Source organism: Durio zibethinus, chromosome 2 (assembly GCF_047325235.1).
Source record: "Durio zibethinus cultivar Kanyao isolate XHJ-2024 chromosome 2, ASM4732523v1, whole genome shotgun sequence".
Taxonomy (NCBI): domain Eukaryota; kingdom Viridiplantae; phylum Streptophyta; class Magnoliopsida; order Malvales; family Malvaceae; genus Durio; species Durio zibethinus.
The window spans coordinates 36,799,065-36,810,421 of record NC_143163.1 but is presented as its reverse complement, the minus strand read 5'-3'; the positions used below and the strand labels follow the sequence as shown (position 1 = coordinate 36,810,421).

At 30.5% G+C, this 11,357-nt stretch overlaps 1 pseudogene across 2 annotated transcripts; it reads right to left on the bottom strand.

Moving 5' to 3' along the window:
• Positions 1-1,535: 1,535 nt before the first annotated feature.
• Positions 1,536-3,846, bottom strand: LOC111318137 (protein BASIC PENTACYSTEINE2 pseudogene; annotated as a pseudogene). Of its 2 annotated transcripts, none has more exons than XR_016333824.1 (2): positions 3,667-3,846; positions 1,536-2,745 (listed from the first exon to the last, which is right to left on the bottom strand). The product of XR_016333824.1 is annotated as a protein BASIC PENTACYSTEINE2 pseudogene, transcript variant X1 (transcript). The 2 variants fall into 2 exon arrangements; XR_016333825.1 differs by lacking the exon at positions 3,667-3,846 and adding an exon at positions 3,103-3,546.
• Positions 3,847-11,357: the final 7,511 nt, after the last annotated feature.

Below are 11,357 nucleotides of genomic sequence, written 5' to 3'. Positions count from 1 at the left end.
CCTTCCCTCTACGAGTTCTGAAACCATTCATTGGAAATATATGGCAAGGGCCTATATGCTTGTTCAGAGGAACAAAAAATGAACTACGTAAAACAGGGTATCTTTTATTATGAACCACAAAAAACGACATGAAACCTAAATAAGTTTTCTGACATTCCTCAACAAAAAATGTCCAGCTGACCCCGGAACCGATTTCATGGTATACACATATACACAGACAGACAAGTATACATACTATGATATAGCAACCTATACCATGGAACCTGTTACCATAGAATCAATGGATGATTCAAATGTCAAGTAACAACTATCAAAATAATTAACATCATTAAGACTAATAACAACAATAAGAAGTAACTAGCCTTCAAATTGTTTGAACCAGAATCTGCAGTGGAACCTACCATCACTTATAAAAGCTGCAATTCAGCAGGGGATAGGAGGAAAGGAGCCAACCGGTAAACAAAATATCAAATCTTTCCTTTACAATGATATCCATATCCTAATGGATTTTACAATAAATAGCGCAGCACCTAATGAAAGAAACAATAAAATCTGTCCTTAACACTGCAATTAAATGACAACAAACCACCTTGACCAGCAAATTGCACACATTACTGACTAAGCAAAACACATACAACAATAAATATAAGCATGGCAATGTCATATTGATCTTAGAACAATATTCTTCTATTAAAAATAACAAGATGATTTGGAAACAAAGTTTACACAAATTCTAGTGAACAAAATGCTCCAAAACATGTTTTATACATTTTACAGAATATCTTATGGTTTTTAACTTTCAGTTGCTTAAGAAAGGAGAAGATTGGTTCTTGATCTCAGTCAACATTTTCTTAGGCATTGCTACAATATGCCTCTTTTTTCTCCCTGCTAGCAAATGACAGAGTGAGTAGAATTTGGACGGAGTTGCAAAAGAGAAGTAAGATCATTCTACTTCTCAGTATAGCTATTTGGTATAATAGAAAAATCTGGAGGCACGAATAACCATAGGTAACTGACCAACATATCTAAAGCTAATGACTTTCAAAGAGGCTTTAACATAAATGCACAACAAACCATGCCTTATTTCATCACCTAGAACAATTTGGCAAGAGTTCCCAACAAAGATTATGCTATATCTTTTAGTATAACTGAATCAATGCAGAAGTAGAAAGCAATTACTCTAAAATCTATGCAATAGAGATTAGAGAATAAATCAGCATAGATGTAATCAATTTTTAAGTTTTAACAAACTTTCATCCTTGACATAAGATGAGTATCATCAAAATGCAATACTTGCATCAATTTATAGTCAGCAAAAGGGGACAAGACTATGAATTTTAGACCTCGGACTTTGTTCTCCAAGTAAATACTTCAATCCAACCCCCAACCTCCACCCCATCCCCCCCACCAATCTCTTCTCCAAAAAACTGAAAGGATTTAATAAAACATATTCAATTATGCAATTACTACTTAAAATGCAAATAAATGGATCACAATCACTACTTAAAAACCATTCAGAATCTAATGCAAATAAATGGAATAAATAAAATGTCACTGATGTCAGTTAAAGATAGCCAGGAAAAGCAGCAATTAACTGCCAGTCTTTAATAACGCTTGCCGAGTGGATGAAAGGTGATTATCCAACAGGATCCAAGGAATAAAAACTCATCCACAACTTAAAGTTGGCGACCACGATGTTCTTAGAGCACGAACATAAATGAAAAACTAAAAAGTTCAAAAGAAGCATGATGTTCAAATATTAAAACATTATCATGACTGAAAATTCATGAACTAAAAGCCATAAAAGATCTCTGCAGAAGGCCACAGAAATATATACAGGTGAAGCAGACCATATGCGATGGAGTCCCACTACCATTACCACCAATTTAAATCTACCTGATAGTGACAAACTTGTTAGTACCATGTCTAGCCCAATGAGTCCTCAAATCAATTGGGTCACCAAAGTTATAATTTTCAGCTGCAAGTTTCTCCAGGACCTTCTTGAATGCCCCCTGACTCATTTTCCGCCCAGCTATCCTCGCACCACGCCTCTTGGTGCTCATTGGCAAAGGATACATGGATACATTTGTGGTGCAACATGCTGATTGCCAACCACCACAGCCCCATCGATAACATTGTTGAGGGGTTCCAGTGCATGAGCAAACTGGAATTGGAATGCCAGAAATATCCATGTCGTACCCGTTTATTTTAATATCCATACTCTTCTTTGCTGGCTTCACACGTTGAACGGTAGAATTGGTATTATCCCTTGGCTTCCTAGGCTTTTTGGCCTTTGGTGTCTTTGGGGCAGACCCGCCCTGTCTTTTCTTCAACTGAACACCTTCCTTAGTAGCTGGTGGCTCTTCAACTCTACTGACCACCCTCTCATCTCTTGTTGCAGAATCAGGTGGTGGCTGCAAAATTGGCAATGAATGAGCTGTCGAAGTCTCCGGAAGAATGCCATAATTAGGAGCAGTGACTGGTAACATGTTGAAAAACTTTTCTCTCTGGCTAATCCAACTATCCCTAACATAATTCATGGCAATAGGTGCCTCTGAAACAACACAGTCCCGTGGGTGAAAAGCAGCATTGGGAGTAACCATGAGATTTGGATCACGCCCAGGAATAAAAGACTTTGTGTCCCGCTCACCCATGCTTGACATGAGCTGCAGACCAAGATGTCCTTTAAAGGAAGGCTCATAGTAACCCCAATTACGCATGTTCAACGCATCGTCATCCATGAAGCTACATATAGTCAACAACACAACAGTATGATTAAACTTTTACCATCATTTAAATTATTCCATCAATGCCATTCAAATCATGCTTGACATTCCCATTGAATAACCCACAAAGACCAAGAAAATGGAAACAAACTGAAAACAGAAACATTCAAACAAAAAAAAAGGCCTCGAATAAGAAATTCAACGCATTTACATGAAGAAAGAGCAAGCCAGATCCAAATACATACAAAGCCAAATAAAATATCTGATAGAAAAACAAGATTCAAAATTCAAAGAATGCCTCATAATCTGTTTGGTTCCTGAGAACACGAAGGGTAACAATATATGTTACATTTTTAACTCTTTAAAAAAAACCCACCTCCAATGAGTTAAATTTCAACAGGCAGCCTTCACATTTCCGCAGATCCAAAATTGGAAACCAAAGATCTCAACCCACAGCAAATAAAAAATATAGTAGAAATGGAAAATGCCAAAATTCAAAAGCAACGGAAATGGAAATCTAAAGATACCCAACAAAAAAATGGAAACTTTCAGATTCAAAATAATTTCTAATTTCCCACATTGTCCCAAGATCCAAACTTTCCATGCATCAAAACCCATAATAAGATCTATTAAATATAGCCAAAAAAAACCCCACAAAAACAAAAGCTTGAATAAAAAGTTTGGGTTTTTATTGCAGTTTCTGAGCTTTCAAATCGGAAACTTTATATAACTCCTAGATCTCCTTCACAGCTTCACCTCCAAAGCTCAAAAAAAAAAAAAAACAAATAAATAAATAAAATATAAATGAAAGGTCTCATAGTACAACAAAGGAGTAAGGACCCATATATTCAAAAAATTTAGAAAGAGAAAGCACAAGAGAGAGAAAGACAAAAAAAAAAAGGAAAAGAGAGATGGAAGTGAGAGGAGAGAGAAAACTTACTTGGGGGGTGTAAACGGCTCTTTAGGGTTTTTGCCCTTTCTGGAGAGAGAAAGAGAAAGAGAAAGAGAAAGAGAGAGGAGAGAGAAACCTGAGAGAAGAGAGAGAGAGGAAAAAAAAAACTTATGAAAGAGAAAGGCGAAGAGAGAGGAGAGAGAATGAGAAAGACCTAAATATGTGTATCTATCAAAGGGGAGTTTATATACATGGGACTTCCACTTTTAAAAAGCATTTATTTATTTAATAAAAATAAAAATTTTAAAAAAAAATCTTAAAAAGAGATAAAACCATATCTATGAATGTAAGTGACCACAAAAAGATTAATTCTTATTATTATTTTTTTTCTCTTTACTCACTTTATTTTATTATATTTTTTGTGCTTTAATTTCCCCTTTACTTCCTTTTACTTATTATCTCCTCTTTTCCTCTTTGTATTTTTTTTTTTGTTACATTAGTGTCATGGCTTTATGTTTTTTCATCCTTTATACGTGTGGACAAATATGGGATTTATGTCCATGAACATCAAACCTAGTCAATCTAACATTTCTTTTCATATATATATATATTTTTTCTCTCTTTCCTTTGTCAAATGGAACTTTTGAAGTTTAGATCATCCTACGCTTTCAGTCCTGAAAGGGTCAATAAAATTTTCCCTATTACCCATGATAAATCTAATAAAATTACGAAATATTTAAAATTTAGATATTTAACTCAATTAATTTATATATTATTTTTTAAAAAATAATATTTAATAATTTTAAATTTTAAATTTTAATACTTATAATATTTTTCTATTGAAACTTTCTTTATAAAAAATTATAAAATATTTAAATTTTTTGAATAAATCTGTCCAATAATTAAATTACTCAGAATTTAAAAATATGCTCAAAATTTGAGAGAGTTCAAATATGAATTTTAGGTCTGTTTTAAAAATGAATTGGATTTTAGATATAAAATTTCAGGTCCTGACTTGAATAATTATTATATATTTTTTGTTTATAATGATATTACATAAAAATAAATAAATAAATAATATACTAATATCCTATCTTCATTTATACTAATCACATTTACATACTAAATTAAATTAACAAAGTTTTTTTTTAGTATTTATTTTATCCTAGTTAATATTTATTATAATTTTTTATTTTTTATTTAAAAAAATATGAACAATCCTATACAAATTTAAACAACAAAATAAAACTCATATTTTCAGTCGAATCAAGTTTAAACAAGCATGAAATTTGTTAATATTTTATTTAAATTCGACCTTTACCTAACTCTGACTTATAAATAAATTTATTTTCTAACATGAATATTAACAAATTAAAATCTTATTCTATTTTGATGATAAAAAAACTCAAAATATTTATAGTAAAAAAATTATTATCTCTCAATCTCTCTAATAAATATCATGCTAGTGTACCTATAGAAATGTCATTTTGTTGATTTCACTCCCTATAAGAGTGAAAACAAAAATAGTATTCATTGGGAAAAGCTATTGAGCTAAATAAATTAACCATGAATACTTATCATTTTAAAATCAATATTTATGCATTTTTTATGGAAATATTTAGATATTAAACTTTTCATAATCATTTTTGGAGAGCTTTTTATGTCAAGTTCATGAAATTTTAGCTATAATTGAAATTAAAAATATATTGATCTAATAAATGCTAGTTTAATTAATGTTATTTATTAATTATTATGATATTTTATAATATATTTTAGGATTTGATATGACCTAGGTAAGAAGTTATGGTAAAAAAGTGGATGAAATAGCCTAAATTTGTAATAAAATATTCTAAATATGGTAAATAACTATGTGTGTACAAATTATATTCTAAATTTTGAAACATTTGCATTATCTTTTTTTTAATTAAAGTAATTTTATTATGAAAGAATGCATTATGAACATATATATATATGTATAAAAGATCTTATTTGTATGCAGATTAACATATTATTAAGTAGATTTTACTTATATTTTTTGGATTTATACTAGGTATTTCACAATTAATATACTAGTGCTATTTATATTATATATTTTTTATACAAAATTCATAATTTGAATATAAAAAAATTATAATTATTAGAATTTGAATCTCAAATTTATTAAATATATATTTTAAATGATTATATGAATTAATTAGATTAAATCTCATAATTTTTTGTTTTAATGAATTTCTCATGTACAAACCCTTTCACAAAATTGAGTTGGTTAATTTTATTTATTTTTTTTAGTTAAAAACCGAAAGTTTAACTAAACAGGAAATTGCACCAACATGTTTCGTCTTCTTTCACTCTGTTTCCTTATAATTTTTGTTAATTACGGTCTTGATTTGGGTCAGGTCGAGCAAAGCCCATACACTTCAAAGGGAAGAGCTGCAATGGGGTAGCTCATGGGTCCCTAAATGGAGGAATGGGGCTGCATGTTATCGCTTGGCCAAGACCCAGTCTGTTGGATTTGTCCTGTCCACTTAAATTTGGATCTGATCGAATTCACCAGTCCATGTTTTGGGATTGACCGTTTTTGTTTTGCATGCTTATTCGGAGGTTTTGAGTTTGAATTTTAAAGAATGAAGTTTTGAGATTTATGGGACAAAAAGAATTATCTCTAACATTATCGTGTAGTTTAAAAATAGGATTTATATTTGATACAATATTAATATATAAAATTTATATATTATTGATAAATCAAATAATATTATTTTTTAATTTATATATATTTTAAAAGTTGATATTTGTTTATTAATAAAATATTATTATCTGATTCACTAATAATATATAAAATTTATACATTAATAATACAACAAATATAAACTTCCAAAAATATATCTATACTAACTCTTAGAATTATTGTCATAAGTTAACTGAACATTAATTATATTAAAAATTTGATAAAGTAAATAAATTATAAAAAATATATATGTATCAATAAAAATATAATTATAATTTATTTTGTTAGTAGAGTAAGAATCTATATTTTGAAATTCACTTCTACCTTTTTTTTTTCATTTCAATAATTAAGTTGCACATATGTAAGTTTTTTTTCTCTCTTTTTCATTTTAAATAATAAAATCTTTTATTATTCCACCCACAAAGTGAGTGTGTTTAGGAATAATATATATATATATATATATATTTATATTTATATGAATTAAAGCTGAATCTATCAAAAGAAACAAAAAAAAAAAATTTTTCCTGAGAAAGGCTAAAACAAAGTTTTGACTACAATGTAGCAGTGGATATATAGTGAGATAGGTTGACACAAATAGTGTTCAAAATTGAGTAAATCAAAGGGTTGAACTTTTCAAAACATAAATAAAGCCAAAATGGGATGAATAAATAAGTAAATAAAAGATAAAGAGTTTTTATTTTTATTTTTTGCCAGAGACATAGAAAATAAGGAAAATATGATAAGTCCGATCATTTTTGTATACTATGATAAGATATATGATTATTAATTTTTTATAATATATAATTTATGAATTAATTGATTCACTCATGAATTAGTAGATCACATAAATGAATTTATCCAACTATCATATTATATAAGAAAGTATAAAAATTTGAGATTGGACAAGTAGCATGAATCAAAATATAATTAAAGTAAAAAATGGCAATCTCTGGTGGAAGGACAATAATGGAATCCATTTTCTTTCCTTTCCTTAAGCTTCCATATGGACCGCAACACTACACTATGGTCCATAATTTAAATTTCCATTTAATGGGTGACAAGGCCCACAAACAAGCAAAGATGGATAATTGGCCCTTCCTACAACCAAATTAAAATTGATCTCTCGCAATCGTAGCTTGAATTTTTTTGGTATATATTGATCAAAGGCCAATGGACTTTGATTTTTTATTTGCATGGAGAGTTATGGCCATTCTTTTTTATACACATCATCAGCTTTTTAATGGATTATGTATTGAGATATAGATATTTTCTATCCCATAAATCTCAACTCTCTTCCCAAAACTAAAATCCAAAACTTTGAAGCTGAAAGTTGATGGAAAGATGAGGCAAAATACACATCATACGTACATATTATTACGAAATATGAACAGAACAAAAAGTCATGTTCTAAATCGCCAAGTACGGAGCATATGATTAATGCATGTTGACAATCTAGTGTATGCGTTTCTGGTGTTGAAAGAAAGATGATGGAAGGCCTTATTCATGAATTAATACAGTAAAAAAAGAGATGCAAATGGTGATATTAGCTGATTTTGATCACGAAAACTCCTCATTTTCCACCAATGAGAAAAGCAAACAGATTGCCTGGTGTGGCCGCTAGAAGTTGCAACAAAGTTTTGTGAAACTCCACTAAAGGAATTTTCTTTGAAACTCAACTTGATTGAGACTTTAACCCCCGATGTACTACAAATAGACGATATGGCTAAAGAAAATACGTTTCGTTACCATCAAAGTTGATGGATGACAGCTTAACTACTCGTTCAAGTCCAAGTTTGCATCAATCAATGAAAAAGCATTGGGGTAGAAACTTTCTAAAAGATCAGTGCACGTTTTGTTGTTTGAATGAAGTAGGAACTATTTGCAGAATACTTGGAGATTGGAATAAAAGCCTTTTTTTGGTTTTCTTGGGATTCCTGCCCCGAAAGTTCTACACCACCAACTGAATCCGTTTCACATTCAGTGTTTTGCAGTAGCAACAGCCAAGACTGCAGGTCAGTTGAATGGTGACCGCCCCAAATGCCCTTATCACGAATGTAAATGAAAGTTAGTCGGTTGAATGAATTGAAGGCCGACTCTTGACAGTACTAGGGCTTTGATTCTCTGTTCAAATGGTCTGAATTAAATGACTTTGTGATTTGGACGTGGTTTATAATTATCATTATCAATTCTTCAACTGATTTCATATATCACCTAATTTTTTAGGTAATTATTGGGGAAAATCCGAACAAACCAGAAGCAGACAACAGATTTGATTATTGATTTTTGAGTCCAGTTCTGATTTCATTCAATCATCAATGTAATAATGCATTTTTTTTTTTAAATTTCTAATCTACTTTTAAACTCTCTACCCTTATACTTATTTAGTTAAAAAGGATATTATGTGCATAAACTCTTTCAAATCTGTAATCTTCAAACACCAGCTCCATCATGCTAACTGTTTCAAAGTTCAATGGCTATGTAATAATGCATGTTAAAATATCTACTTAAACAGTTCCAAAATTTCACTATGTTTGATGTCTTGTCATATCTATAAGAAGATCATATGCTTAATTGCCATAATCTATTGTCTTGGTTTATCTTCGTTGGACGGGCATGGAAGAAATGATTTGTGCAGGAAACCTTCTTGTCTTGCCCTCCATACCTATAGCCCTGATTGATGCCATAATTGAGCAAGTTAATCTTGTGAACTAACACTTTTCCTCAATGTTGATCAAGGAATATCTTCCATGAAAAGGAAAAAGACATCTAATTCATGTTTTTCTTATGAAGTAGAACTCTTTCATTTTTTTTTTTTTTTTGCAGTTCTAATATTTTCTGGTCATGCTGAGCTGCTGGTGATGTCAGGGGATAGTTTGGTGCTCCTTCAACCAATTTTAACCATCTAATTTTGCATTCTATAGTTATTCTTTTCTGTATCATCAATCAAATGAAAGGACTAACACATTTGACTTGTTGCCTTCAATTATTAGTGGGTAAAGTCTCTTTCATTAATAAAGCCTTCAGCAACACAGACCTCTCATCGGCACCACCATTTACCATAATCTTTTTTTTTTCCTTTCAGCTTTTCTGAAATACAATGAAGAAAAACAAAAGAAAAACCGGGCAGCTTACTGTATCTGATGGCTGCTTCTGCTTCCATTCCTGACACTTGGCAAAACAAAAATTGGGCCTCTTGAGCTAAACAAAGTGATGATTTCTGGCTTCCAGCTGCTTTCAGTTTGTTAACAAACAAATGGCAGAAATTTACATTGTTTGAAGTAATTGTACAAACCAAAAAATTAAAACTATGAATTGAAGCTTCAAAGAGTACATTTAACATGTAATACAGCTCAACAAAGTTTTGCATCAATTTTAAGATCGAAGATAAATGCATGCACCGCAAGCTTTCTGATAATGCTAGCTTTCATACGACTAAATCATAAAAATGAATCACCACAGTTGGGTGTCAAATCCATGGACTTCTCGAGACATAATAAATTGACCTAACGATCACCACACTGGCCACCCTTCTTAAGATTTTGTCTTGAGATTTTTAAATTTGTTTGGTTATATTCATTCATCACAGCATACAACTTTCAGGGTAAAGACAACAGCATAGCGACAAGGAAACCCAAAGAAGAAAAAAATCTACATATATACAGATAGCCATAATAAATGAAATTTATGTTTTTGACTACTCTTTCAGTAAATGAATTTACTCTTATAAAAAATAAAATAACTAGGCTAATATCTGATTTGGGTTTTCTTTCTTTCCTTCTTTTCAACATTTCCAGGGTATATATATGGTATGTAAGGGTGATTAATACATATGTGGTCCATGCAATAAGGATTTTAAATCATGTTTGGTATATATAATTATGATATGATAAATTAAGATGATATTATAAATATAATTAGATTAAATAGTATCATCATATCTTATGTTTGATATGTGCAAAAATTAAGATAGGATAATTTATTTATTAGTCAAAATTATCCCTCTTCAAAATTTATATAATTTAAATTATTGATATAATTTTTGAATGATATAATAAGACATGTAAGTTTAATTTTAAGAATTAAAAATAATTTTTTTTACTTTAAGAAAATTAAATCATCTTATATTAAGAGAATGATAATTTTCTTTATAATTTTTTCAATTAAATACAAATCAAATATAATATAAAATAATTATTATACTATTCTATCTATTATCTTATATACTAACCTTAATTCTCAATGCATCGTACGTTAAACACAAAATTTTTGTGGTAATTGTAGGGGAAAGGAAGAAAAACATGCCAAACAAGCCTTAGACTGTCGGCAAAATTATTTGGACTGAAGTCGATGGAATAAGATTTTCGTGAGATTGGATTTGGTACTTGACAAACCCTTTTGTAATTGGATCTGGTTGGGCTTTTCTTTGTACTGTTCATAGCTAGCAACCCTCGATTTCCTGCTGGTGCCATTGTGTCATATAGTAAATTTTTGGATTCAAAATCAAACATTGTTGATGTAAAACCTGTCATGATTGTTCATGATGGCACTTAATCCAAAGACCTGTAAAATATAAACGGTTCTAAAACGTTCTTGGACGATATAAGAGAATAGAATCATCATTTCTCGTATGACCAACAACCCTTGATTCAACTAGCTCTCTATAAATGCAAAATGTCACCGTAAAATTCCAGGATTGCTGCATCAATGGGGATGATGATTCAGAGAAAGTAAAGGCCATGTTTTCTATGTATTGAAGTAAGATGTTATATGACTTTGAGGAAAAATTGCTGGGTAAGGAATGATAGGTAGGTCCTTTGGAGGGGAAGTAAACTACTGAGCGGTAGAAAACCACAGGAGGATTTTTCTCTTTTATTTTTGGGCTCTTGGGAAGGCAGTGACGTTTGCCGCCGTATTGTCTGCCATGACGGAGGAGATTTGTCTGATTTTTAAGCCATAGATTTTGGGTCTTACGGAACTTTACATTTATTGTAAACAGTAATAATAGCATTCAAAA